We start from the raw sequence: 27352 nt of genomic DNA on the forward strand, positions 1-27352 counted from the left end.
TGCCATGGCCATTAGTGCTGTGCCGACAGCAGCCTCTGCGGATAACGAGAAGCCCTTCTGCCTCACTGCTATTAAACTGCTGCCTTTTCACGAGAGGAATCCTGAATTCTTCCTCAAACCTAAACAAAAAAGTCGGCCTTTTATTCGTTTCATCATTATCTAGGGCTGCCACATTCAAATGATTCTCCAGCAGTCCCTTCATTTCCGAGTGCACACGTCGAGAAGGGATTGGAAGCCTTTTGATTAAGAATAAGAGGTGATGACACTACAACCAGTGCAGGGTTGTCATCATTACCATGTACCTGCACTTCCACAGAGCTCTCGCTCTGGGTTACCTCTGATATAAAGCTGCTGTACTCTGTGCCCTAATTGAATGGAACTATTTTATAAACACGCATTCCCTGAATCCCAGAAAAGATCCTTTTAGAGGGGAGGATATGGGGAGGGTGGTGGGGAGGTGAGGAGCTAGATGGGCTCAGTTCCTGGCAGACCAATTTTGCCTGTGAGAGAGATTTCTTTGTTCCCTGCAAAACTGCTTGTCGTCTATGAGCAGATATCGTGGGGTTTTATTCCCCTACAAGTCAAATGAATGATCTGACCACCCACTTTTAATCCTGTGATTTTCTGCTTTTGGCCTGGATTACAAGTCACCTATGGCCACCTTTGGAGTGTAGCAGGCTGTAAGTTTACGCACGGCACCTAAGGGAAAACACCCATTCCTCCCTGGCCCTGTTTGTTAGCTGTTCATGTCTGATAATTTAACTGTCTGACTTGGTCACAGTAATGACCTTTTGGAAGCATCATAGGGAAGAAACCTGCTGTCTACCCACCAGGATGCTCTCATCTGTCTCAGGAGATTGTATTCATGTGCACATCCTAAACCCACACCACTGACCGTGGGAGCGACGCTCTGTGGATGACTCGCTAAGTAGAGTCCCTCTTTTCAAGGGCTCTGTGCTCACTCTGGAATCTCTACTGGTGATTTACTGTTTTCCAGGTTAACTTTTAAGTGCTGATTTTGACCCATATTCCTGTCCTGGCTATTTCTCTGTTCCCATGCCACACAAGTGCTGCTGTGGCAAGTAAAGTGCTGTTCCTGAGCCTTGAATGATGCAGGATCTATGCTGGGCCAGTGCCTTCTTGGAAACTGGTCCCCCAGTTGAAGTTCAATAGTTAAACTAATCCTCTGCTATCTGTATGTTTAAAGGTGACAGGCTTTTATTGTTAAACAAGCTTTCCCTGGAGCCTACATTTTAGTGAGAATACGCTAAAACTGCCGTATGAAATTATATTAACAGAAAACAAAATTACAGCCAATTCCTGGTACTATTTCAATAGCTGTGTATGAAATATACTGCATAAGGGATGTTGAGTTAAAAGTGGTCAGAGGAGTTACTTTTATCTTGGCTTACATATAGCATTACATTTACACCTGAACACAGGGTGAATTATCATCCAGAGGAGTTGAGAAGGAATCTCTTTTCTCCAGGAATGGCAATTATATTTGATTAGGTACATGGGAGCTTTTTCCTCTCCTGGCCAAGGAGCTGAGGGCAGTGCTTTGAAGACACCCAGCCTCATGATCAAGGTGTAAAGCATAATGACAAATGTGAAGTTCCTGCAGGGTCAGAGTCTGCTACAAGAGTTCAGGGGAGAGGGCATCGGACTGGGACTTAAGAGGCTTGACTTGACTGCCCTGTTCTTCCACTGGGCTGCAGGACAAATCACTTCCTTTCTGTGCCACAGTTTCCTTATCTGTGAAATGGTGGTAATGAGCCTTTCTTCTTCGTTTCTCTTTGTAATCGCTCCAAGAGCTGCAGGTAAAACATGCTATACAAGCACTTGGTATTACTGTGTTTGATTTGTGGGATTTTTCTGTGATATCCTAACGCAAGGAGTTGTTTCGGATTTGCACACATGAGCTCAAGGACTGTGGTGTTTGTCATCCTGCTGTTAACAGCTCTTCCCTGAAATCATTTGGATGTAAAGGCAGTACTCTGGGTTTGTTTTTGTTAGGATATCTGCAGCCTGCAATCTTAGTGCAACAGGATTTGTTAGTCAAGCATAGCCCTCAAACAAAAGCACCCAGAGGATGTGCCTTTTCAGATGCTTTCCTTTGCACAACGAACCCCCTGGTTTTTTACCTCTGGTCTCTGCTGGTCCCCTGTTGAGAGACCTCCATGCCTGTGGTCATCAACAGTTTGCCAACATGAGGAGGGGGAGGAAAAAAATCCCCTTGACATGTGTAGTAACCTAAGCCTCATTCCAAACGTGTTTGCTTAAGCATTGCTAAGGTTTCCCTCCTTCCCATCCCCATCGCTTCTACCCTCAACCTGCCTTTGTTTTAAGATGGGAGGAGGCTGCTGGAGAGGTGGGGGGTTTCTGTGGCGCTGCCTGCTGTGATCTGGGCACTCTGTTTGACAACGTGTAGAGTCCTGGCCACCATCTCCTCTTGCTAGTGAAATACACTGGGATGCAGAGTCCTAATTGTGAGGTGATACCCCACTGAGTGTCAGAGCAGGCGGGGTGTGCACGATGCTCTTTGGTGTGGGTCATTGGAAGTGATAGATGCAGGAGGATGGTAGATTAGTTCCTGCTGAAACCCGAGAAGCTGCTTGTGTTGGTGAATGTCACCCAGTGCTCGGCAAATGCATTCAGACAAAATCGCTGAAATCTTGGGTTTCAGGCCTAAGTGACCACTACAGGCACTAGTAGTTCCTGCCTGTGGAATAAACATTTACTGAACACATCTTGGCATAATAACACACTTTGTGCAGCAAGCCATCGCTCACCACCCTCTGCCTCTCGCTGTTGTGACAATCCAAACATTATGCAGACCACGACTGTGTCAATAATAGGACTGTTTTACTGATAGGTTGCTTAACCTCACTTCCCCTGACCAGAAGTCAGGGTGCAATATTTCCTGGTTGAATGAGTTCACTCTGCTGGTTTTCCCCTGTCTGTTCCCTGGAACTAAAGAGTTGGGCACTAATTGGATATGCAGGATGTGCAGCCTTTTCACTAGTGTAATACTCAGATAGTGTTTGGTGCTATCAGTGACCTGAAATATAAAGTAATTCATCCAAGGCCATATGTTTCCTCTCCTCCTCCACCTCTCTAACTCATCCGCTGAACACCATTAGCATTTTGGGGTAGGAGCTGTACAGTGTTGACAGCTCAGTAAAGTTATCCCACAGTTCTGTAGGATAAAACATCTCGCTCTAATACAATTACTTTTTTAGTGGTAAATAGATTCTCAGGAGGTCCAGTGGGGGTACCTTTTCCTGACAGAAAACTTCACTTGCAAAGTGAGGACTAGAGCCAAGTCTCTTGACTCCTAGCCCAGAATGTCATCTACAATGGGATCTTGTAGGTGGGGTTGGAGCTCCAGGATGCTCCTGTGCTTTTATGCAAGGGGACTGCTCAGAGTAAGGAGTGAAAATGAAACTGTAACTGTAAACCACTCATAACAAAGTGTGGACAATGGAAAAGAATGTGGCTTCAAGATTATGAAGATTAGGGAGAAGGGCTTCTCTTGCACTTCATCAGACCTTTCTGCGGTATTTAACTCTGGCATCAAATTTCTTCTCCTGTTTCCAAAATTCATAGAGCCAACCATGAAATTAGGGACGTGTCAACTGGAAATAAGGAAGCATTTGACTTTGACACTAAAATTAATTAAACTGTTATTACATTGATCTCTGCAGCATCTGTTCCACTTGTATGCAGAAATGCTAGTGTGCTCTATGGGGCCATTTCATACTGGTGGAATTGGATGCTGTGATCAGCCATATGCTGATAAAATTATTCTTTTGTCAGCATGTCTGCCTGGAATTGCTTCAGGAGCTGCAAACATTCAAAGCAACAATACTCAGTGCTGAGTGCTTAAGATTGCTGATGTGAAAGGGACTTTTGGTCTAGTTCCATATAACACGTGCACTTCATACCTCACATACAGGTTGGCAAGCCTGTTCCTGTGCAAGCAGCTGAAAATGGGCTTTTAGAGCATTTGAGTTTTGAGACCAAATGTTGTTGAATGAATGGGCTATCGCTTGTTTGCCAAGCTCCATCCAACTCTAGTCCAGTTAAATCTGGTTCTTTTGCCACTTTAGGGGAGATTGGGTCAGACCCAGAGCAGTTGGTGTCGAAGGAAGTTGATGTAACAACCCTGAGTGTGTCAGCTGGAAGGTAGTAGTAATTAGGTCATGAAGGACAATTGAACAAATAAACCTGTGTTTTGTTTGGGCAGCTTATACAGAGATCATTCACAGGCACCAGAACCCATCAGAATATAAAAGATTTATGAGACAAACAGAGCTGCATTCCCAATTTACCTTCCTCTATGCTTTGCATCCAGAACTTGCCATAAGTCCCTATTTCACTGTGCACAAAGACGATGAGATTTGTCAGATGCTGGAAGGGGAACTGGAAAGAAGAAAAATGAACCAGCCATTGCAGTGGTTTGTAAAGTACTGATAGAGGAACTAACTCAGTCCTGAGGTCATCTGCATTCTTCCCAGTGTGGTCAGCACTGCATGTGGAGCCCTGAAAGGATTTTAGGAAAAAAAAAAAAAAGTGGGCCAAATCAATCCATGGGTCAAGACACTCTGATGATGAGCAGAGCCTCATCTGATTGTCTGGGTATCATCCATATCAGTAATTAGTCCCTGAATATGCACCAGAAATACTGCTGTTATAAGGTTTTTTAGGGAAAAGTGGCCATTTAAAAATGGGTATTGTGCTGGAGAATTTTCTTTCCTAGTTTCTGTTTACAGTTGAAAACAATTCTCTTCAAGCCTTTAAAAGGATGTCATTATTTGCTTTTACAATTAAAGCCACAAAAGTAGCAAGCTATGGTTGCACGCTCCTTGAAAACATGCTATCACTTTTGATGACTGTGATATCATTAATCAGTTAGTTATCATCGATGGTTTAAAATAAAAATGCCCAAGTAAACACAAATGCCTTCTCTTTAAGAAATTCATCTGAACACTTCTGGGTTTGCATGTGTGTTGTTGAGCACTTGCTGGGGCTGTGCTGTGCCCCTGTGCATAACCTGCAGCTCGAAGTGTGCGAGCCCCCGAAAGGTTGGTGCTTTGTAACAGCTCCATCAGATGTCACCACAAGGTATTTGTCTGTCAGCAGCGACTAGCTAAGTGATTAGCTGACACGGCTCCTCACTGTATGGGTCACTGGCAAAACAGAGAGGTTCAAAAATTCAGGACATTTGTTCCAATCCCTTCTGCGTGTCTCGCCTGCTTCGTCCAGCTTTAGCTCAGTTGCCTTGTGTGGGCAGAATAACACATATTGGCACTTAAAGCAAGCTGTTTAAAAGTAGCCAGTTAGCCTATGGTGGGGAAAATACTGAATTTTTTTTGGAGGGGAATTTTTTTGGCCTTCCTAGGGCTTTTTGCTGCATCTGGTAGAATGGACTGGAGAGACAGCTCTGTCTTCCATGTTGAGGACTGCGTGAGCCCACACTTGCTCATGCTATGTGATAACCACATTATTGCCTGACTCTGGCCTCAATATTGTGTTCTGTTTTCCCAGTGGTAGGAAAACCCCAATCAGACCAGGAAGCTCATTTTAAGAGACAGGTATAGATAGCTTTTTTGTCTCCAGAAGTGCAGCTATCAGAATCCACGCTGAAATGGGAAATTTGTTTTCATCAAATTGCATTTCAGACTTGTCCCTCCCACCTCCTTTACTCAAGCAGGATCTGTGTGAATTACAACAAAGGGATATTTTGGTGGCTTAAAAAAAAATAGTGGTAATGTTGAAGCCCTGTAGATAAGAAGTGCAAATGTGTTATGATTGCAAGGTATAACAAGCACACAAACTAATGCCCAAAAACAGTAACAAAAAATGCCAAAGATCTATAGTGGAAATGATGGCTTAAGAAATGGACAGTCCTTTCTTTTTACAGCACAAGGAAAAAGCTGATCTGCTTTGCTTAATTAAAGTTTCATTTGGCACATTGGAGGATTGAAAGTTACTTTCCATTTAACATTAGATTTCTTTGAGAATTACCCCAGTGATATGCTACATCCAGTTTCTTAAGGGCCTGTTTTCTTGCACTGCCTCCCCTCCACTCAGTGCATGCAATTCTCCTTGAAGTGGTAATGAAAGCTAAGGGATGGGCCCAAGGTGATCCTGCTGGCCAAAAAAGTTGCATAGATGGAGGAAGGTAAAGAGCAGTTTTCATGAAATATAAAAGGCAAGTGTGATTGAAAGTCAGGGGATATATTTAGATAGAACAGGATCATGTCCTGTGCCTTGTTTCCATGGTGTCAAAGTCTTAGCTAAATCCTCATATCATAAAAATAAAACTAGACAGAAATGTACTGTTTTAATGTGACAGAGGAGCAGTAGGATTTGAAGATCTTGTCAACAGACAAAACAGACAAGTATTATTCTTTTGTAGGAATGAGCACACAAAAGATAATACTCAGTTGACCGCAAATACAAATGTTGAGAGAAACAAGCGAAAGAACGCTTTGTGCCATGTGTGTAAAGGACTTTCTGTCACTTATACTGGACTTGAAGGCCCGTGTTCTCCTCACATTAAGGGTTTAACTTCAGGCTGAGAGAGCAAAGTTATTCAGATCCTGAAAGCAAAATGTTCTGCTGTGTTGGTCGTCTGAAAAAGGCATGCAGCATCCCACTGAGAAGCGTGGCAGAGGAGAGAGAATACATCTACCACTCCTCTGTGCAGACCCCTAGTCCTCAATTTAGTGCTTTTTTTCATAAATCTTAGCAAAGCTCAGTGGCTGAATATCAAGGTACCCCTCTTTTCCCCCTCACCCCCCTCCCCCACCAAAAAATGAGGAAACCATGAAATGCATGAATATTTTCTTCTTTTTTTAAACCTGAAGAAGAGGAGAAAATTGAGGAGAGGACACATTGCTATTTACTACCATGGGTGTGTGGGCATGGTTGAAAGCAAAGATGGCCTTATTTCGATGAAACTCATGTGTGCTCCACTGCAATATTTTAGCAGTCCTGTCTTCAACACTACTGAGACTCCTTGAAGTTACACAAGTCTACGGGTGCCAGCAACTCTGCAATAACAAGCCATGGCTTTACACTTGGGCTAATCACTGCTGAAGTCAGAGGGAGCGGGATTATTTCCTGCCAGAAAGCGCTTGAGCTGCAGCAGAATGGATTCTGTGTGCAAAACCATTTGCGTGAGTTTTACTGTTTTTGACCCTAAATCGTGAATTTGAGACAGAGCAGAAATTAAGCAATTTTCCAGAGGCTGAAGAGAGGCACAGACTACAAGGGGAAAGAGGTGGGGCTGGTGGCTCCCAAGACACATTCATCAACTGGCAGATTGTGCTGTCCTACCAGCATGCATTGCAAGGAAAATTAACTACCTAAATAAGATGATTTTGAAAGGACTTTTTTTAGCATCTCCCTCAGCTGGGTTTTTTTTGGTAGAGGAAAATATGGGAAGTTGGCCAAAACTATGTGTTGCTGTAATGGCCGAATGTTATTCAAGCACCATTACTAATAGGAGCAGGATTTGGCCCTCTGTTTGCCCTGTGCTCTTCTCTCTGCTCTGTACTACCTAGTGGTGGATCAGGTGTTACCCATCACGGCTCAGAAAGCAGGAGATGCATATTCATATGAGAAGCTCTAAAGCTCATTGAATTCACTCTTAATTAAGAAGAGGAAGAGGAAAGAGCCCTGTGCCTACACTCCTGCTGAATTCTTGCAAGAAAAAGTCCAGCCTCAAGTACATTTAAATTTTTACTGCTAAGTTAAACCCTTGCACAAAAAAAAAATCTTACAATTGAAATGCTGACAGGTCCTTAACTACAGTAGCAGTAGTAGTCTCTGCTATAATAAAGATGTTGCATGTTATCAATAATCCTCTTTCTGCCTGAATCCCTGTCTTTCTAAAGAGAAAGGGCTTACTGACTGGGCAAATCTATTTATAAATTTTGTCTTGGCACAAGAGGAATGTATTGACAATGCAGTGGAGATCTGGGGAGGCAGCTGGCCTGACTGCACGCAAGCAGCAAGCTGAGTGTCAAAGCAGGGCACTTAAATTTTCCTCTCATTCCTCTAAAAGAGGGAGTGGGAGGAATTAGGAAAGGAAAAGAAAAAAAAAAAAAGCTTTCCTTTGAACGAGGCAGGGTCAGAGGAGTTACAAAAGATTGAGCAAACTGTCACCCTTGGCTCAGTGAAGAGCTTTGAAGGGCTTTCACAGGCTACTCACCAGTGGACGGAGTCATCTGAACTGGGAACCAGGATGGGCATGTATTTACACCGGGCAGGGCCACGTGTGCCACGGCAGCCCTGGCTGATAAGGATAGCTCTTACTGGGGCCTGATGATACTTTGCTTTGAATAAAATGATGGAGGGCTAAAGCTGCAAGGGAAAGAGATAAGATCTCAAGGAGAACGCTTTTTTTTCCCTTCTCTGTATCATTTTAGAAGGGTGTTTTTCTTTGGGTATGCTGTGGTGGATTTTACATTTGTTCACTTCTCAGCGAAGTCTTGCAGGGAAAGATGATGGATTTATTTAATCAATAGCATAAACTGGAAAAAAAAAAAAGTTGAAGTCCTGTCATTTACCTTCTTTTCACATAAGTGATATTCTACTAAAATCGGACTTTTTCCTTTCAAATGGTAGAAATAGAGATGGAAGCTCTCCTTAATGTTCCTGTACACCTGCAGCCATGCAATACCAAATAATTGTCCTATTTCCCCCAAAAAACTAGGCCCATTCCAGTGTGATAGAGAATAAAGCCACCTAGATATTTACTAAGTGACTGTGTTCCTGTGAGAATCAAGGCTTTGTGAATTTATTCTTCCTCCTTTCTGCAGTTATGAATGGTTTTGAAAATCCCACTCTGAATGTATATGGCCGTCCTCTATTACATGGATGTCAAATATTCCTCTTATACCCAAAGGCTAAAGTTTACTCAAAGCAGAACAGCAAGGATCACATTGCTCTCATCAAAATAGCTTACAACATGCAACCAATAAGTAGGTCACTTATCTGAATGGGATACTGTATAAGTAGCATGTTTGCCACAAGAGACTTATAAGCGAGTCCCCTATGGTGCACATATAATAGTGTGTCGGTCTGATTCAATTCCCACAGATGTTTAAACTAGACCTTGGTTTAAATGGAGATGGATCAAGGGGTATGCATCACGTATGAACTATGGATATGTCTTTTTCCACCAGGGCTTACTGAAGTCACCGCCGATGTCACAAAAGGCCAAAATTGATTGTATAGTTTCTTTTTCAATCTTCACAAACTACTTGAATGATCCAGACATATTCCTGCAGAAAATACAGGGGAGGAGAATAATGCATGTGGCAGCCTTAGGTTGGGACATCGATGAACTGTTCAAATCTTGAAGGTGACCTGACTCTGACCCTTTTAGCGACTAAAGCATTTCTTTTACATTTCTGTGTTCGTTCTCAGCTGGCTTTGGAAGAAAGGCTCAAAGATATGGAGGAAATGGTAAAGACAAAATTCCCAACTAAAGCAAAGGAATCCTGAAAATCTTGCTATAGAAGCCATTATTTGGGCAATTGTCTTCTGACTGCTTTTGCTAATGGAGCACGTTAGCTCTGTCTTGGAAAAGGAGAGGCCTTGAGCTGCTGAGCTTCTCTTCCAGCACTGTGTGTTTTGGCAGTACTACAGAAAATCTCCTTCCTTCTGCAGAGAAATTCCATCTAGAGAAGAGCATAACCCAGTGTGTTTAATTTTGACATGGCTTATGTGAAAGATAACCTTTGACTGCAAGGACCCAGGAAAGCACTCACTGCAGGAGCCATCCAACTGAACTCCCAGTGATGAGTTTACTTTCCTCTGACTTTTGAAGGCCGTTACTATAATTAAGAGGTGCCTCTGATGGATTCCACCAACACCTTTTCTCCAAAAGGACAGAAGTCAGACTTGTGTGGCTAGTGGGAGATCAACTGTGAAAGCCAAGACTCCAACTGTATTGCACTGGAAAACTATAAAAAAGGGGTCAGCATCATCATTAATTTAAAACAATTTACAGTGCTGAAAACATGACACAGAGGAAGAATTAGCACTGAGAAAGGATTGTTCTTCAAGGATAAGTTAGTTCTTCTGCAGTTCTCATTACAGGAACTGCCTTGCTCTGGAGAACTATTATTTGACAGTAAAGTACAACACGTTTAAGTGATTTAAAAAACCACACCACCAGAAAAAAACCCAGTCCTCTTTGCCCTTTGTATAATTGCATATGTTCAAAGTCTGGTTGGTCAATCTGGGGTAGAAGAGTTGAGCGCTGAACAGAACTGAACAAGAGCAGACTGCCTGGCTGTACGTTCTCTACAATTGCCTGTTGTGTTTTAAGGGAGAGGAGATGCCCCCGGTTATGGTATCCAAGGTTATCTGATTTCAGCAAACATAAAAAAGAAAGAAAAATTATGTGCCTTTTTAGATGCTCAGACCTCCCCTTGATGTTGCTCTCCCTACAGGCAGCACAGGTTTTGTACAAGTCTACCTTCTGTTCTTGGTCTTTGCACAAATGCTGAAAAGGTCCTTTCAGTGCTGAAAAATATACTTAACCCAACTGTTCTGGTTAGAGTGTAAGATTAATTGTGATTGTCTCTCTTGCCTAAGATACTTCGAGGAGCATCCTTTCAATCTGTGTAAGGAACCCTGGGTACCATCATCACAAATACTGTGTATGTGGTGTGTCACAGGGCAGGAAGAGGTGACCAGGACCTTCATTAGATGGCAGATTTCCACATTAAAGTGAACATGAGTAATTTCAACCTTAAAAACACTTCTTCCAAAAACAGTTAAAAGTCACTGAGAACAATAAAGTGTTTATCACTGGCAGTTTTATGAAGGTAAAAGCATTTTCCAAGGGGCATCTTGAGGTGCTACAGCCTTGCCTTATGCACAGTTTCCTATCTCTCACTTCCTTCCTCATTAGGTTGGCATTGGGATAAAAGAGCAGAATGGGTCATGAGGTCCCGTTCCAAGTAATTAGAGAGTTGCTTCTTTTGTCTAAGTGTACCTTGTTAAAGTATATCAGTGTCAGCCAGGTTAATTGGAACTTTAATACATAATTGATGCTAATTTATGGCCCTTTTTGTTCCAGGATGCTGATGCAGACCCCAAAGTCAGGATACAGTTTTCTTGTTATTAATTATATACTGAAAACCAATATCCTGTTGGGAGGAGACCCACCACTTATTATAGTTCCATAGATTTTCTGCCCCTAAACCCCTTGGTTCTCTAGTGGTTGGTTTGTTTGTTTGTTTTTTAAAGCAACTACTTAGCCTCAGCATAAAACAAAGGTAAATGTTTATTTCTGTTTTCCCTAGTCAACTTATTCAATGGAAATGTCCCTCAACTGTGCTACTGTAAGGAGGGCAGGACTCCAACTCCATAGCTGACACTACTGTTCCCACAAAATGCTTTTCCTCCTCAAATTGACAAAATGTCCCTGAAGAGAAACGTAAATGCTATTTCTGCATTTTAATTAATTTTAGGAGTGAAGTCAGGGCTGTGCATTGGTGGATGTTACTGAGAGAGGAAACACCTAGAGCTGACTACCCTGCACCTTTGAAGAACACTGTTTTTTCTGTCTGAAGTTCAGACTGCCCAGGGGATGGGAGCAGTGGTTTTCCCTGAACATCAGCATTTAGTGTGGTTGGAGAACTGAAATTTTCATGATGATATTTTATCTGAGGCACCTGGGAGCCTGAACCTTTTTCCCTCATCACACAGTGACCAGGAAGTAGAGCACAGGAGGTGTGGGTCAGTCTGCAGATCCCATGTAAGATACAGAGGTGCCAAGGCGGTGTTGGATGGTTAGTTTATTCATTTCACTCATAGTTTGCCCATCACAGATTCAAACGTGAGGAATACTTTTCCTTCTTGTCAGTTTAGGTGAGATTTTAGTTAGATTTTCTCTTATCAGAGTTCCTCTAGCCCCTAAGTGCAGCAGTGATTGCACAGATAATATGGTGTTATCAGATATCCCTGCCTGGACGTTTCCAAAAATAATGCCATTTCTGGGGTTAATGGTGGTTCTACAAGTTCACCTGCTCCTGCAACTGCCAGACATTTGAACTGATTAGATACAAGTACAACTGGTTCCTCCTTTAATTTGTTCCTCGGTTCATTTTGTTCTCTGGAAACCAGATGTGGCATAACATGATAACATACCTGTAGTGGGTTATGCTGGAACATGACACAACATGTGTTAAGTTTCTTTTCAACCTTTCTGGGATCAGGTATCAGTCAAAAGGAGGTCATTTTAATTATCAATGATTAATTAATTAGATGATTGTTGGACAAATGAATCCAAAGATTATGTAGCACTCTCCATCAGTATCTGTAGCTCAGAAGAAAAATTAAGATTCTTTTAAACTGAACAAATGGAAAGATTGGTTCTCAAAATGTCAGTTATTCATGTGACATTTTTGTGTAGCATTTCAGAGGGTCAAAAATGATGAGGTGAAGTAGCATCTCAGTACAACCTCATGAACAGTGGCAAATAATTAGAAATCACTCTGCATTTTAGAAACTACCTCTTGATTTAAATATATTCCTACCTCATTTTGGAGTTTTGATGTCCAAATTGGACTATTTTTATTCATATTTCTATTTAGGGATCTGAGTGCTGTGTGAAGCTGGTCTGTGCCAGCAGTACTTGCCCAGTTATCCCACGTGGATTCTGCTGTGGATGCTGCTGGCTGGTTTGGCTGGGGACCTGCGGGATAAAGTGATCCTGATCAAATTGAGGGCAGCACTGATCACAGAAGGCAAGATCCAGACATTAGAATGGGGATGTTTTGGGAGCAGAAAAATCCTTTGGGTCGGACCTGCTGTATTTGATGATGCCTTTTGTTCCACACCTCTGCATATGCTGGGGCCCTGAAGGCACTGGTTCACCTTGCTGGCCCAGAGCAGGTCAGTGACCCCATTTCAGCCCAGTTGTGTGTACACCCAATATTGTACACAACCTAAAACATGGCCAGACTTTGACACAAGAGCAGTGCCTTTGACAGAACAGCCTTTTGAAGACCAGTTTACCCAGGGAGGAGCTAAGGGGATGTTAGGACTTTGCTTCCTTCAGTGCTTCAGCTGATGCAGCGCTTGCTCTTGCAGAATATGAAAAGTCCACACTAGACAAAGGTTCACCACTGCCCCAGGCATGAGGAAAGTCTGGAGGCCAGTCCATTAGTCCCATCAAGAACAGAGAAATACAGAAGTACCAGTGAGCTGCGAAGTGATGAGGAATTTGGGCCCTTCAGTAACAAACTGCATTTGGGAGTGCCTGCTCACATTGTGTTGGCAACTGTGGCAAAGAGGAAAGAGAAACTGGCAAGTTGATTAGGCTCATTGTTGCCTGGATGGCTCCAGGGACCAGTGTTTAACACACCAGTCTCCATGTGTCTATAACCACTCAGAATGGCTTCCTTGCACTTGATGCTCTTTGGGTGCCACACCGTACAAGGTAAATCTCTTCACAAAGTTTTGGGAGCTCAAATGGTTCTGATAACTGGCATGATGTTGCACTGTACCTTGCTGTGTAGTATTCTGAATATGGCACAGACTGGGTGGTCTTGCCAAGTTAAAAGTGCAGGTCAGTATTTGTTGTTATTTTTTTTTTTTATTTAGGGACAAATATAAGTATTTTGCGGCATGCTTTCCAAGGATGGTGAGACTGAGATAAACACCATTAAAAACTGAAGCAATCCTGGGGCTGTAAGGATTGCATTAAAATCTCCTTTGGCTTTTTCTCTCCTTATTTTTTTCCTGTTCCAAGGATTTCACAAGAGAGGACTGAGTGGAATCGATTAACCTCACAGAAACTCTAGCAAGACTTAATATTCTCAAAGGAAGGTCACCAGGTTTCAGTTTGTGCCAGCACTCGCTGTCCCGAGGTATTGAAGGCTGGGGAGCTGGAAGTGAACCTTGGTCTCCAGCAAAAGAACTAGAGAAATGTGCCAAGCGATTTGAATAGAAATTGATGTGGCAGTAATCTTTTTTTTTTTTTTTTTTTTTTTTTTTCTGGAAGTTGCTCCTGTTTTCAGGACTGTGCTCACCTCAGAAAGGAGGCTGGGGAATAAGGGAATAATGCTTCACATGGCTAATTGCCACTGCTTTGGTGGCACAAAATAAACAGAATGGGGAAGGCAGCAAGTGCATTAGGGCAGGGGGAAATAAAGAAGCATTTCTAACCTCTCGCAGCAATAGGCAGCAGGGCACATAATGAGCTCTGCTGCACTTGTGTGAACTAAGGGAGTTTGTTCTTTCCCACCTCCCTCCTGATGGCACATCTACTCATGCCCTGTGGAGAGCAGTCAGCCAGGGTTAGCAGCAGATAACTGTCTTATTAAGTGCAGTGCCTGATTTTAGGATTTTTTTATTGGGATTTGATTGGAGGGGTTTTTTTCTCCCTAACGGGTGGCTGAATAACCTGTAGGCCACCAACTTGGATGGAGTTGGTTGGGTTTTTCCAAAGTTGGGCTAGAAACTGTCCTGTATCTTCATTGTAGTTGCAGCAGGGCTGCTCAGGTGAGGAGCCAAAGCCTGGAGTATATAGCCCTTAAGAAAAATAAACCCCCTTTTTTCCTGCAAATGCCTGCAGTAATTATAAACAAGTGAATCATGAGTTGTCTGGAATACCAACAGCTTTGCATCTACACAAGCGCAGGCTTGGTATGACAGACGGGCTGGTGGTGGGAATTTCCTTCCTCTCAAACATTTCTCAACTCTTTCTGAGACTGCCTGTTTGTCCCTGCTGCTTCCTGCACTATATGTACTGCTTTGCATTAACTGAAAAATGGTAATATTATTGACTCATGAGTCTCTTTAAGACAAAGAACATGAAAAAAGTGCTTGAAGGTCAGCTCTTTCTAACCAGTCCCCCAAAAAAGTTCACAGATTTTTCTTTTTTATAGGCAGAGAATGTAGAAAACAAGGTATTTCACTTATTAATAAACAGTTGACTCCAGCAGTGACTGAACAAAACTGGCTAATCAGAGCTCTCTCAGGAGGGCCAGCAAAATTGGGAAGGGTACCACTGCTCATACCAGGAAAGTAGCTGCTTCTATAGCTCCATCACCTGCTAGAAACACTTAAACAAAATGAGAAATCCCCTCCTGCCTGGTCCCCAGCCCTGGGAGCAGGCCTTCTCAACCACCGCTCCACTTCTGGAAGTCCTTACAGGTTTTGATTTTTTTCCTCAGGGACACTTGAATTACGAGGCTGTGCTTGCCACGCAGCAGATGCTGTTCCCTGGGGAGTTTAGCTGCTTGGTTTGTAAATCACACTGCTGTTGCAAACCAATTAGGGTTGGTTGGTGGGTTGGTTTTGGTGTTGTTTTTTGTGGTGATGTTTTGTTGGTCACGAGAGTCCAGGAGTGTTTCTGCTGAACTACTCTGCTTACCTGTTGCAGGCACTGATTGCACTGACAACGCCACAGGCATCCGAAACTGCCTTGTGCTTTTCTGTGAAAGGGTAACGTGTGACCCTAAAATATTCCGGTGTTATGCATCACCTGTTCAAAACTGTTCACACTAAATCAGTAGAGATGTACCTTATTTCAGATGTGTCTCTGCTATGTCACTGCATGTGGTGCATAGTTGTGTTTTTAAAATCTTAGCCTTCAGAAAGACATGAGCAGGATCAGGAGTTTATTGAGTCTCTATTGACAAGCTTAGGCTGTAAGTACTTTTTGTATCTATAGCAGTGTTCAGCTCTAAAATACAATATATCCTGGAGATACCCAGTGAAACGCTGTATAAGCCTCAGGTGTGCCCAGTTCCCCGAAGAGTTTGTAGCTGCTGCACTGCAAGCCTAAAGTCAAGGAGCAGATTTACATTTCTCAAACGTCCCTGTAAACGCCTCCCCGTAATTCCCAGTACCCGCTTACTGCGGGAGGAAAGCGAACGGGTTCGGTGCCATCTGAAGCGGGAGGCAGAGCCGAGCGCTGAGCCTGGAGCTCCCTTTAGCGACCGCGGCGGGCAGTGCAGGGCTGCGGCTCCCGGGGCTGTGCTGTGCCCCGGCACAGCTCCCGGCCCCCGGCACTGCTCCCGAGCCCCGCGGAACGGCTCGCGGGAATCCCGTTTGTCGGCAGTGTTGGCACGAATCTCAAAATGAAGTCTCGGTTCGAGACGGAGATAGATGCCAGCGCTCCCGACCCCATGCCCGGTAACCAGAACATCAGCCGGTCCTTCATTTACAACAGTCTGGGCTCCTTCGGTGGTTGCAAGTCTGGACTTGAGCCCCCCAGCTGAGCTGGTTCTCCTGCTTGATTTGGAAAGAAAGTACCTCTTTAGTGCTGCACTCTTAGAGCTGGGACTGCTGAGGCTTGAAATGGCTTTTTCCTTCTTTGTTCAACTGGGTTGCGAAAACAAATGTGCTGTTACTGTGTGGCTCCAGCTAAGGGCAGTGAAAGACCTCAGGACACAAGTATTTATCTGTGGAGATTTAAAGAGACCAGGTGGCCTCTTTTACTGATCAAAAGCAAAAGACGGGTGGAAGAGACCTCTCTCCCCTGGGTGTGACTTGCCCTGTGACTACAAGGACACACCATAGGACTGTCCCATCTTGAGTGCTGAGTGTATGACTTGCCTGCTTCACCTGCCCTCTCCCCACTTACTGAGGTGGCTGTACCTTGGGCGTTTGGAGCACTGTATCCTATGGTCTCTCTCTCTCTTCCCCTTCTTGACCCCATGAGCAGACTGTGCTGATTCTCTGGAGAAGTAGGACAGGATGTAGGGGAGTAAATGTCAACAATGAGCCCTTGGAAATGGACTATTATCTCTGGCCTGTCACCTCCGCTTACCTAAGCCCCTGCTTTGCGAGTGGGTGCTGCTCAAGCCCCTCCTGTACACCATGGCTGTCGATGTGGTGAGGGGGAGCATTTGTACTCCAGCCTGTCCCCAGAAACTTGTGTACATTGTCATTGAGTCCTTGAGTTGATGGTGCAGGATCCTTTTGTTATAACACTGCAGCATATGGCGTCACTGCTTTTTGTCAGAGCAATCTATAGCACCGGTAATAAATATTCACAGGGCAGAGATAAGTATCTCTTCCCTGAAAATATCTCCTGATGAGACGAATGGAAGTCCAGTCTCCATATCCACTCAGTACAGACAAATGAAAACCAGTAGTCTGAGTTGCTGGCAGACTATACTGAGTTTGGACTGATGACCTGGGTGAAAAATGTTTGATTTCAGTATCAATTGCTTTGGTTGTCTGGTCCCCAAAATTTTTCTTTGCCATCCTTTACAGTGATGTCATGGAAAAATACTGTATCATGCAGGGATATTAGAGTAAAAATGTATTTGAACCCCACATATTATAGGATTTGTTGTGTTCCAGAAAAAGATAAAGAATGAATGGCTTCCTTGGGTGCAGGAGCCAGTGTCTGGCTTTGGAGGAGAATCAAAATTCCCTAAGTCCCAGGAGTGGTCAGGTCTCGTGTCAGAGTGCTCAGCTTCCAGTGCACTTTGGGGAAGACAAGTTGCATGTGGTAGCACTTCCAGAAATGGGCAGGAAATCAGCAGCAAGTCTAACTGGTCACTTTGAAGTATGGGAAGCTGGTAGGAGAGAGCGAGGGAGAAGATCTTGACGATATTGCAACTTCCCATAAACTATTTTTGTTTAATTCCGTGGGTTTGAACATGTGGTCCATCAACTTCTCACAAGCATTTAAATTACATTTCCTAGTGACGCTGAGGGATAGTTATTAATGCAGGATGGTGGAAGGTGTGTTCACAAATCCGTTTATCAGATAATGGGATTAACACGCATACCTCTCGAGCACTGCTTTAAAAACTTACTTCTAAATCTACATATTCAGCGACTGGAGCAGCCACATTAGGGCACAACAAATGAAAGTGCTGGACAAGCATTTTGAAGGCCTTCTCTCACGGTTCTGATAATACAGCAGCAGCCCAAGAGGGAGGACAAACTCTCTGTTACCGAGTGTGTTGGAGGATGTGAACTCCTCCGCTACTGATAAAGTGAAACAAAGGCAGGAGAGATTGCAGCTGCCTTTGAAGCAGAAAAGAGCAATGCCCAAACGCTGAAGGACACTGTCCTGGCTGTACCAGCATCTCCTTTGCTTCTGATTCCAGCAGGAGACAGAACGGGATAAGGCAGAGAAGGGGAAATGTAAATGCTTTAAAAATAGGATCAGACTTAAACTTCAGAGCTGTGCCTGTGTCCTATATAGGTCTGGCCATGCCACAGCCCTTGTCTGTTTGCATGCACTTATGTATTAAGACTTTTTGTTGTTTCATTTCTTATCTCCCACGCTTTCTATGGGGTTTTTCCCTACTTTCTCCTTTATTCTTTATAGTTATCTGCTTTTTCAGTACTTAAATTGTGGTTTGATATGTTCCTTTTCCTCTGCTGAAAAGTTTCATGTCTAGAAAGATTTTGAATTTAGACTCTGATCAACCACTACATATTTACTATTACCAGCATTTTACTTTCACTGTAAAATAGAAGTGAAGGAGACAGGTCCTCTATGTGAACAAGTGTGTTCTGTTTCTACAGGGACAAGTACCTTACTTAATGTGAACTTCTCTTTTGTGTTTGGCCTACCACAAAGCTTATAAATATTATTTCCATAGGCACATACAGTTTAATTCAAACATTAAAATTTTTCTCTCTTTAAAAAAATTCCTTGAAGGGAAAAATACTATGGTGGGTTTAATTTCAGGAAAAGAATTGCAAGTTTCTCTTTACCTTTGCCGGTAGAGATACGAACAAAACTCAGGCTGACGCTGCTGAACCTGTAAGTGTTGTAAATACAAACTGTGGCTTTGTAGCACCAGCCTTTACAGGTCTCTCTCTTCTTATTTCATTCTTGCAAAGCAAAGATGAAGGAGCAGTTTCAACATGCAAAGAACATTCACCATTCGCAGAATAAGGTGGTTCCTAAGAGATGCTGGTCTCTGCATCTCTAAAACCCTGGCTTTGGCAGGAAAGCCCTGCTAAAAATTCCCTCCCCTATACAAACCTGTTGTATCTTCCTCCCCTGTTGCAGTTCCCTCCCCAGTCTCGCGATGCTGGTGGTGCTGGTGGGGTGGGCAGAGATGGAGGAGACTTGTCTTGCCCTGACTTTGCAGCTGAAGGCAACAGTTTCAGCATACCCTAAGCCTAATGCTCTCACAGTGCATGTGTTAATGTTCACCTACTGAAGAACATGCACAAATTTAAAGATTAGCAATATCACAGCAAAGTATATTGTGAGATAGGATATGGAGTTTTATGGAGGAAAAGGATTAGTAGATATTGCAGAAAGCTGCTGCAGTAAAAGAAGTGCTGAGATTTTAATAACCTAAGGTATTAAGTTTTTATCTCCGTTTTCCTAAAGCTCTGCATCACAGGTTTTTGGAGCCATAGGGAGGATTTACACACACACATCATCTATTAATGGAATCTGGAAGTCAAGCAGAAACTCTAGCCATCTTGAGACAAGTCAGGATCAAACTCGGTGGTTCTTCTCATCATACAAGTCCAGGGTGCAGGCTGGGCCATGGCCCTGTTAGGGTAAGGGTCACTGTTCTCTTTTGCCTCCTAACTTTCAAATGTCAAGGTAGACTGGATCTGTGTGAGTCCAGCACACACATTTCTCCCTTTGCAACAAACAGAATACAGAATCCATTTGTTCTTCTTACTCACAGAACTGTTTACTCTTCTTTGGCTACAAGGCCAAAATTGGAAAGAATCAGCTTGGCATCAGTATGGGATCCAGAAGAAAACACCTTTATAGCAAGCACTGATCTTAGCTGTGTATGACTGTGTTCCCCTTCTGTAGATCTTCATCTCAACCCTCAAAAGACATTCAGGCAATGGCACTAAATAGGTGTAATTACTGGAGCATACCAAGCTGCTGCTGTCCATGTTTATGATGAGACTTCCCTTGCTGACTAGTTCAGGGAAAACCTGTAGGCAAAGTGAGAGAAATATATTTAAAAACTCTACAGTTTCATGACCCAAAGCTGAAGATAACTGATCTGACTTCAGGACTAAAAGACATGTAATAACTTTGTGGAGCTAAAATACAGCATTCTACAGATTAACATTGTATTAATCATTGGTTTATAAACTGGTACATATGCATTCCGTGTCCAAAAGAACCAATGTGGAACATTTCTGGGGGAAAATCTTTGTTTGGCTGGATTTTTTAATTAAAGGTAGACATTTTGAAGTAACTGTGGTTCTTAGCTGAGTGTCTTGGCCCAGTGAGACAAATCCTGCAGTAAACAGAGGCGGCAATAGATGAATAAATGGAGACGTTGGCCGTAATTCTGCTGGGTTGGCTCTCCACATCCTGCCAATACAGCATGGATGGGTGTTCCTAATGCCATCTGGCTGCAGCCTCAGAGGTCTCCATCTCGGACCTCTCTGTTGTGACAGCTGAGCAAGGTATTTGCTGCCACTGTGACTGTGTCCACTGGAAAACCCAACCATTGCTTATAGTCCTTGGTACCACTCTCTGAAGAAAAGCACAGGCCTGGCCATAAAGATACACTGAGAGAGCCAACAGGATCCTTGTGCTGTTGGACCCTCTGTGTGCTGGGAGAACAAGGCCAGTGACTCAGAGACTGTGTCACTGCGTCTGAAAGGGTGGGTTTCTACCCTGTTCTGATATGGGAGCATGGAGCCAAATGAACAAAAGCTTTTCCTTAACCCCCCTTGGACCTGCTGGCATGGTCAGCCTGTCAGCACATGGTCTCTGACAGGGCAAGGTTGTAAACAGCAGTGAGCACACGTGAGATGCTTAAGGTGGATATGGCAGGAGTAATGGAGTGTAAAATATACATGCAGGAAGCTTAAATCCTTATGCCCCTGCAGGTAAACAGGATTTTTTTCCTTTTTTTTGTTTTTCCTAACCACAACTTGTTTTCTCAGTTATGATTATACCCTGACTCCCTCTGAAAAGAGAACATTCCCTCCCAAGGAATCAAGTCCTTACCCGGGTTTATTTCTTTATCCTTAGTGCACATCGTTCCAAACAACCGTGTCTGTCCCAGTCTGACCTCACACGGATTTTGTTCCACTAGATGGAGCTTGAGTACCTCCTCCCTGCAGCTCCCCGCATCCTCGCTCTACCCGGGAGCCCGGAGCAGGGTTTGGGAACAGCCGCATCCAGCAGTGCAGTTATGGCTCTTGGCCTGCACTGTTGCCATCGTGCTTGCCACACCATATGATTAATAATACATTTCTTTTCCTCTGCTGAGAAGAAAAAATTATTTCTCAGTGGAAAGCCAGGGACCCCACGAGCTAATTCCTTGAGAGGATTCTTGAAGTCAGACGCTGGTTTGTAGAGCACCATCGTGCAATTTGCACATCTCACAGTCTTCAGTGTAGCTCTGTCCCATCATAAGCTTTGGGCTGTATGGTTTGGGAAAGTAACTTCCAAAATCTGGCTGGGATCTGTTCTGGTTCAATGTTATTTGATGGCAGAATTGTCTGAATCCACAGACCCCTAGTGATGATATTGTGGGGAGAAGGATCCATGCAGGCTAGTCTGGCTGATCTGAAGCTCAGTCACAGCAGATTCATGTCAGTACTAAAATTCGCTGCAAATGGTTCTGGACAGATATGAAAATTCTTTCACAAGGGGCTCTCTGAAGACCAAACAGATAATAATTTTATTGTATTTGGAGGCTATGTTTCCAAAAAAAAAATAATCTGATTTCACTGTCCACAAAGAAAAATCAAAAAGAGTTTTTAATACTGTGTATGTGCCTTTCTCAACCCTGGTATGTGCTAATTCCAGCTGCTTTTATACTGTGTATTTGGACTTTCATGAGTGAAATCTTCAAGCTCTCTGAATGGGAGAGGGATTTCTGTTATCGAGGGAGGAGGGAACTACCAGCTGCAGAAGGAATTCAGTGCTTAGGGGAGTAAAGCTTAGAGTGAAGTTGCTAATTTCCTCAGACCTGGGACTCTACACTGCTGAGGGAGTAATATAAATAAGGTGAAGAAACCATGTCCTTTCTGCATGATAAAAGCTGAGAACTTGTTTATTTCACCAAAATGTTCCTCTCCTAAACATTGCTTCCTATACTGTTAGAAAAAACTGTTATTAATCTGTATTAATCAGTATCTGTATTAAATCTCTGACATAAAACTGAAGGAAAGGGATGCTTTTGTGATTTTCAACAATTCTGACTATAGGATTGAACACCCAGAGCAGGACTGGCCTCACCTGGGTGGTTCTGTACAGCACCTAACTCAGCCTCAAATGTCTTGTAAATCACAGTAATGCCAACAGGAAGTGTACAGAATTGCAGGGTGCCCTGAGAAAGCTGGATTCCTTAGGGAAACATCAGATAGTGATATTATTTCCAGGCTATTTTGTTCTAAATTGAGCCTTTAGCTACCAGATAATTTATCAGCTGAAAAAATTTAAGATGCACCTCAAGCTGAATTTTGCTGACCAACATTAAACTCTGTAGAGGAGGTGTTTTCCCTTCTCCTGAATAGGGGAGTTGGAAATTCACTGTTGACATAGCAGTCATTCTGCTGCAAATGAAGATTTTGGCCACACTGCACTGGTCATCCTTGAAAGCCCAGGCACGTCTGTGAGCCTGACAAGCTGCTCACCCCTGAGCCCTCCCTGGGCACCAGCGTAGCTCAACATGGGTGTCTGGTGTCAGTTTTCTGACTCCCCGTGCAAAGTGCTTAATGGTGATTGAGCCCCAAATGATCAGTCGATTGTGCACTGTCCTCTCCAGCAAAAGGTGTCCTGTAAATGGCTCCTCTTACATGAGCTCCCCCAATGTACTGATTACAGGGATAAACAGTGGATGCTGGGAACTACCCAAAGTGATGGGTGAGCTTTTTAGAGCCTGCCTCTGTTGCAAGCTTCAGTCACAAAAAGCATTGCCTTTTTTTTTCTTCTCTTATTCTCTGGTTATTTTGAAAATGTGTTTGGTTTCCAGAGCTGATGGCAACATTGTTTGCTTGCCAGTCAGCTGATTGGCCATTGTACTTCTAAATAGGAGGGATTTAAACTAATGCTCTATAACTGTTCTGGAAAAAATGTAACTTTACAAATGGGCTCAGATAATGACAGAGAGAAATGCCACTCACTGTTGCAGGAGGGCTGCTTTCAAAATGATCTGTTGCTGCAGTGGGGAAAAAATGTTTACTGGGAGCTGGTAAAGTCATGATCCATCTGATGTCTGGACGATGCTCTTATAGCTGGTTTGTCAAGGGCACCTGAAGAGTCAGCTATTGCACTGGAAAAGCAATGGAAAAGTCATCCTGTGAGTGCTCAGAAACAAACATATCACCATGTCAGGGTCATCCCCACAGTGTTGCTTTCCATTTCCAAGACTCATTTCTGAAGGGAAAAGTTCTTGAATGATATCGCTCGACTTTGGTGGTTCCAAAGGCATCTCAGATCAATAAGACTGAGGCTGGCTGTGTGAGTAAATCCTGTCTGGGGAGACAAGAGCATTTAGGACTGAAGTCAGAATTTGTTCATAGGGAAGTAAAGTCTATCACATACCCAGAACACATCCTCCCCACAGAGCACAGGAGCTGTCAGACAGACATCTCCGATCTGACTATTTAAAGCATTCTCACACTCCTATTTTTTTTGCTATTTGTATGCTCAGAGAGGGACAGAGAAGGGTGCTTCTGCTTTCAAATGAGGCTGTAGCAAGAGAGAAGAGTGTGCCTAGTGCTCCTTTTAATGTGCCATCTTTCTACCTGCCTGCCTGCAGTAATGATAATACCCACAGGGATTTGCACCTTTCAGCTGCAGCACGAAAAGTTCTCCAAGGAGGGGGAGGCACCGTTTCAGTGAGTACCATAAATAAAACTGCCAGGCTCAGGGGAGGACAGACTGGAGATGTTTATTTGAAGAGTTAGAAGGCGGGGAGCAATTCACCTGTGGGGATTCAGGATCCAGATACAGGGTAACAGCAGTGCTAAGGATGAATGTGGAACTCAGAGACAGTGGTAGCCAAAGCCACGTAGCAGGTTTTTGGGCGCTGGGCTGTGTTTCTTCAAAGACTGCCGTCTCCCTCGGAGGGGAGGGCTTCACCTCGCAATCGCTGTGTTAGTCTGTCAGCCGCCTTCACACCCTGCCCTCCTACACTCAGCAGTGACTTCCTGAACCCTCTGATGCTCCTGTTTTCAAATGTATTTCCTTATTATTTTTCCCAGAGATAAATCTCTCTTGTCACTGCACTTCAAGCTATGCTTTAAGTTGTTTTTTCGTTCTGTTATTCTCTGTGAGTGCTGGTGTAAAACTGAGCTGTCACAAAACAAATCGGAAAAATAATTGTCTCTGACGGGGTATTCACAGCATGTAACTGCCAGGGTCTGGCACAGATATTTAAACTAGCCAGAGAAACTGCTCTGAAACACAGAAAGGCTTTGATTTTTGAATGTGTTGTAGGTCTGAGTGTTCACTCCCCCATTTTGTCTCACCCTCAAGGTCCCACTCCTACCCCACCCCACCCTCAGTCTGGAGGATGCCTTTGCATCATCATCATGTCCAACCTGGAATATTAATCGAATCTGTGAAAGGTGGAGAAGTCATGAGAACTGTCTCAAAACAAGCCTTCCCCTATTTCCTCCCCATAGTCCTGCCTAGGTGGCTCCAGTTCACATCCTGGGGATGGGGTTAAGGATCTGGCTGAGTCCAGGATGGCTTTTGGCGTCACTGCTGCTGCCTGTCCATCCACTCATGCTCCCAGGAAGCTGAGATGGTTTGTGGGTGAGCTCCAGCCCAGCTGCAGCCTCCAGCTCAGCACTTCAAAGCCAGGCAGAACTGGTAATATCAGGGCAGAGATGGGAAACTCCACTTCTCACATGGGCATCTTATTTAGGCACACAAAAATAGGCTGATTACATGCTGGCTTGTAATTTATCCTGCTCTTCTCTTACTTTGATCTTGGAAGGAATAAAGACTAAATTTCATGAATTGTGTTCAAGCACTTGACTATGCAATTAGGAAATGCAGTTTGAAAGTCTCACTAATTGCCTGTCTACACCATTAGCCATTTAAATAGTTTTAAAAAATTTATCCCCTAAGTACTTGACCCTGTTTAATAGAGCAACTTCCTTCCACTTGGACACCCAGCCAGCACCCTGGGTGCAAAGGCAAGTGAGTGACCCGGTGCAGGGGGATCTGCCTTTAAGAAAAGGAGTTTCTCCTGCAGCCATGGGGTTTCTTTCTCCTCCCATGTCATCCACAGCCTCACTCCTCCCACTGCAGACAGACTGACACTAGCCATGAGCGAGGGAAATACGTGGCAGTAAAACAGGGAGTGTATCTGCACTGGAAATGGGGGGTAGGAAATTTGGGAAATCAGAAGCCCTGAGGTTCCTTTCACTCCCATGTAGCCAAGATTGGTTTCAAAACCACTGCCCTGCAGAATATCCATAACTGACGACTGCAATGTCCAAATATACTGCCTAAATGCGACATCAGATTACAAGGAGGGCTCCTTGAATGTGTCCCTCATTCTTAGTCTCTTTCCCTAATCTGATGCTTACTATTTTGGAAGTCTGATTCAGGCCAGCTGTTCATATGTATGTATTTATATACATAAGTATTTTCATCTGTGATTGCTTTATGAGTATCCCTGATAGATTCTAGAAAGCCATCAACTCCAGATGATGTTTATTAAATTAGCAATTTGGTTTAGAAGACGTAAATGTTGTTAATAGTATATGCTGATGAGGAACGAATTGTACCCAAGACTCACGGATGAAGACATGGCATTTCAGACTAGCCCAAAATTTGTTGTTAATATCATGTATGGAGATAAGTAAAGATTTTTTTATGCTTTAAGGTAGACTTTAGTACTAGAAAACTGCAAGCTACTAACTAATTATCACTGTTATTAAATGTCTGCCTTAGTGCAGAATACAGCTTATGAGCTTTAAAGCTTACACTAATCAAGAAGCATGATCAACCACTGATGTAGGTCACTCACAGCTCAGCTCATTTGTAGCTGCTCCTCATCGATGTTACTATTTAAACATTTATATTGATGAAATAAAAAGTTACAGTTCTATGATGTGAAGTAGGGGAATGATTACATTTTGACAATTAGGAAGTCAGTCACCAGTCTGATTTTCACAAACACTCAAGCTGGTAGAAGGCCAGAAAACTAAATGGTTTCAATAATGCACCATCTGAATTACATCGCTTATAAAAAGTACTGGAGCTTCCTTGTACGTCTTAAGTGCTGTAAGATTCTTATTTTAACCATAATTATTGTTTTACACTGCAGAGGTACTTAGAAGCATGTAGTCACTGGGCTGTGGACTATTGAGAGGGAATCTTTCTAAATCTCTCCTATGCTTATGTAATGCAGAGATGTCCAACGCTTCTATGGAACAAGGATCTGGACACGCATCTCAAGTGTGTATCTGAACTACCATGTGCTGTAAAGAAGCCTCTTGCTCTGTTTCCCAGTAGTTACTGTTTTCATTCACAACAAAACCATTTCAGTAGGCAGGCTGCATCCCGTGGAACACTGTTCCTTGTTAGTCAGACCTTTATCCTAGAGCAGAAATTAAGTAGATTCGGGTCTGCATTTCCCTCCTGGCTCAGCTTGCTCTCTTCACTTGGTTCCTAAGGATATCCACTGTGAAGTGCTTTAACATGCTTAAAAGGAAGTCCTTGTATTGAGGCTTAGAAAAGAAAAAGAAAGAAATCAGAGTATGCCACCAACTCTACACTAACTCTTCATCCCGTGAACTACTGACCTGCTACTGAGCTACACAATTCCTACTTAAATTGGTTCCCAGGGAATGCAAATGCATTATTTTTAAGCATTCTTCATATTATAAAAACTTTTGCCTTAGAAGTTGAGAAACTTTTCTGCATGTTAGTCATCATTAGTAGCTGATACTTGTATCTTGGTTCTCCTTTCACTCACACCGGTGTAACTGAGGAGTGGTTTGTTTAAGAACAGATGGAGATCAGCACATCACTACTGATTTATAGCCATGGTTCATAGTTCATAGCAACTTTGGCTCTTTCCCAGCAGAGTTATAACAAAGAAAAGCACTACAATTCAGTCCTTGAATTCAATGCCATAATTGACATCTAAATGCTTAAAACTGGAGGCAAGTAGTCCATAGCTGTGAAGTCTAGTGCTGCTTAGCACAAGTACAGAAAGAGAATATTGCAGGAAGAATATGGAAGGATTGAGAGTTTATTCAAACTTAGGAAGTCATTCACACTTTCTTTCTGGATTACTTGGACATGTATTTTAATACTATCTCCTTTCTAGCTTAGGTAGCATTGAGGTCATGAACCAAAGCAGCAAAAAACTTCACAGTTAATGGTGACACTGTCCTTAACTCGTCTGGAGCTGGAAAGGAG

This window comes from Empidonax traillii, unplaced genomic scaffold (genome assembly GCF_003031625.1).
Source record: "Empidonax traillii isolate 1590-97213 ecotype Southwest subspecies unplaced genomic scaffold, ASM303162v1 scaffold226:size936269, whole genome shotgun sequence".
Taxonomy (NCBI): domain Eukaryota; kingdom Metazoa; phylum Chordata; class Aves; order Passeriformes; family Tyrannidae; genus Empidonax; species Empidonax traillii.